Source organism: Sorghum bicolor, chromosome 8, assembly GCF_000003195.3.
Source record: "Sorghum bicolor cultivar BTx623 chromosome 8, Sorghum_bicolor_NCBIv3, whole genome shotgun sequence".
Lineage (NCBI taxonomy): Eukaryota > Viridiplantae > Streptophyta > Magnoliopsida > Poales > Poaceae > Sorghum > Sorghum bicolor.
In genome coordinates, this window is record NC_012877.2 from 54,065,133 (window position 1) to 54,068,489 (window position 3,357).

General features: G+C 45.2%; 1 long non-coding RNA gene across 1 annotated transcript; it reads left to right on the top strand.

The window, feature by feature from the left end:
- On the top strand, positions 955–1,325 carry LOC110429586. Its single transcript, XR_002446687.1, has 2 exons — positions 955–1,049; positions 1,150–1,325. It is a non-coding gene; the product is annotated as an uncharacterized LOC110429586 (long non-coding RNA).

Consider the following 3,357-nt stretch of genomic DNA (forward strand, 5'->3'; position numbering starts at 1 on the left):
ACCCAAACTCCGGGAAATTGAGATCTTAGCCAAGAACGAAAATAGAGAAAAATGATGAACTCAGAGAAACAAAAATCACAGGCAAAAGTGATGAATCCCGGAGGACAACTGGAGGATTTGGGCCTCCATTCCCACTCAAAAATCAGTACAAAACACCCCTAAATATAGTTCATAGTCTCTCTACTAAAGAACCAGAATGAAAGGGGAGAGAGGAGCTACGGGGAGAGGGAGAAAGGCTACGAAAAAAACTGAGAGAGAAGGGAGAGGTGGAAAAAGAAGATAAAGGAGATGGGGAACTCCTTATTTATCAGACATATTACATATTCCCCAAATGCCCGTAGATATTTTTCAGAGCGAACCACCTAGCCATGGGCACTATGGTCCAACTCGAGTTTTTCTGATCCGACGGCCACCGCGCCTCCTCATCGGTAGCCTCGCTCCGAAGCGATCTCACCGATGCCGCCACGTGCCATCCGTCCGCATCGGGACCTCCGCCCGGGTTTTGAGGCCCAAACCCGCGAAACCCGCCGCGAGTAGCGTATCTCGTACGCGTCCCCCGCCGTGTACACTTGCGCTTATCGATGTCCCAAGTGTCAGTCACCGCAGCTGACCACCCGGTCGTCTGGTCCGTCAGTCCAAGCATCACGTCCGCCCTTCACCGCAACCGGTACGTCAGCACGGCACGCCCTAGTTGACCTTCTCCCGACCGCTGCCACCGCATCCAGACTCCACACCTGCACATCACGAAGCCAAGAGACACCGTTTCGACACATAACCCTGTGCCAGGTTATCAGTAGAACCACCGAACCAACAACCCACCAAAATGTTGGCATGTTGACAATCGCTCATCACACAATAAGGGTGCTCCACAATGGTTATGTAAAAACCATGTGTTCGCAATCTCCCCCTTGATGAGTGCATTGTCAACACCAACACAAAGCCATAGAAAACCAACTCAAGAGTAAGCTCGAAACGGGTCACTCACAATGAGTAAAGCAAAGCCAACAACTTGGTCCCCAAAGACATGGGCAACGGCTCGACACAACCAAGTAAAACACAGCTAGCCCTCAAGAAGAGGCAAACAGGCTCAACACCGCTAGTAAAACTTGAAAAGCCAGAAAACAACTAGACCCTCCAGAAGAGGCAAAGGCAACACATCTAGCAAAAGCAACTCAAATGCAACTCCCCCTGAGCAAATGCAATCTCTCTCAAATGAATGCATGTCTCTCTTTTTGTGTGTAACTTTCTCCCCCTTGTTGACACATGCACTTATCAAGATTTGCCCAAGGAGTGCAACTCCCCCTCAAAACATGCTATGAATGCAAGAAGTACACATATACAAAAGCTTCAGGAGTATAGCAATCAGATTGAAAAGATGCTCTAGGTGGTGCTGTCATGTGTGTATAGCAATAAGTACAAGTGCTAGCAAATGCTCAAACTGATCAAGTGAAACGAAATATGGCATTTGAGCATTTTTGATCAATTTTAAGCAATTGTAAGAAGGAGTTCACCACTGAAAGTAGCACATAGCAGGTATAAGCAGGAAATCAACCTAGTGCTAACAAGTGTATACAAGGTGTACTACTCCAAGCAGCGTTCATACATCATGTCAAAGACTAACTTTAGACTTGTGTTTCATCAAATTTTCATTTTATTGGAGTTTGCAGCATATCACAAGGTTTAGTCAAAAAACATGTGTGAGTGCGAGAGGTTATCTGTACCATCAAACCAACTTATCGACCATGCCAAGCCTATGTCAGAGACAATCGCAAGCTTAAGACAATGATCTCGGCATCCACTACAAGGCTCAAGTTCATCCATAAGTGCAATTGGAAGCAGTCTCGATACCTTGACGTAGGACAGTACAGACCCATCTCGATCTTTTCTTTTCACTTAACTTGATTTTCAATTTTTAGCACAAGAAATTACAAGTTGCACTACATGTGGAGATGTCTGGGTTTTGGACATCTGGCGTCGCAACTTACTCGAAAACGATTGAATTTTTTACCATAGCCTACACATGTGTTAATATGAAACCTCGTAAAGTTTCGTGATTTTTAGACCTCGTATAGATTTAATATAATTTTAAATCAATTTTCTCAGAAGTGGCTAATCATGTCACACGTAAAAGATGCGCGCAATTTGATTCCAGTTTGTGCGCAGGGACTCCACACACATCAAATAACATGAATAACATTTTTTGAAAGACTACAGTTTATTATATCATGCACCTGCAGTTCAAATTTATAACAGCGGGAAAATTACGACGAATTAAAACAAATTCAAGAAATATATATAAAAAAGTGAAATTTGTGCCAATTTTTAAATTTGTGTTTAAAATAATGTGATTTGTGCCCACAAAAAAATTGGACTCAAAAATCAAAAAAAAAATGCTTTGCCGAGGGCTAAGCTTGGCCCTCGGCAAAGGGGGTCTTTGCCGAGGGCCAGAGGAAAGGCCCTCGGCAAAGAATTTTGTAAAAAAAAAATTAAAAACCTTTGCCGAGGGCCTGACGGTTGGCCCTCGGCAAAGGCTGACGGGGCTCGGCTGTCGTTAGCCAACACACTAAAATTGCCGAGGGCGTCTTTGCCGAGGGCCACGACCCTCGGCAAAGAGCTTCTTTGCCGAGGGCCTTTCTTTGCCGAGGGCCTGGCCCTCGGCAAAGGCTTCTTTGCCGAGGGCTTTTCTTTGCCGAGGGCCTTAGTTGACGGCCCTCGGCAAAGAAGGTCTTTGCCGAGTGCCCGAGATTTGGCCCTCGGCAAAGCCTCAGGCCCTCGGCAAAGAACGAGTTTCCAGTAGTGATACGTGGATAGGGATATTCGCTGCAATATATATCTAAAAGCAGGGTGAGGCATGCATCCTAACAGACATTGCTACAAAGCTGCTCCTTAGAAAGAAAATGGAACTATAAAAAAAGAAGGTTGTGTGGGTCTGCTTCTTTCAGTCATTAGAAGGAACCTTGCATATCCCTACATTATCAAGGCATTGATGCGTTATGCATGTGGCAGGCTGATATAATCCATGCACGACACTCCGTCTGACTTGCTATTCCTGATTTATTGTGCGTGTGCTAGTGGCAGGCTTGCAGCATGCGTGCTCTGCTGTGCTGACCTGGTTGTAAGCCTTGTGAGTCATTTGCTTCCTGCTTAAAAAGAACCAAACAAACGCTCCTTCAAGCCAAAAACAAAAGCTGACCAGGGCATGCAGCGTGTCAGCGGTTAATAAAACGATGATGGTGACCATCATCAGTTTCCAGCTACAAAACGGACTAGCAGTGGGACAGCAGGTTCTATTTTTTTTGAAACGTGTGCAAATATCAGCCAGATATGTATAAAATTGTGGGAGAGAGAGAGAGCAAG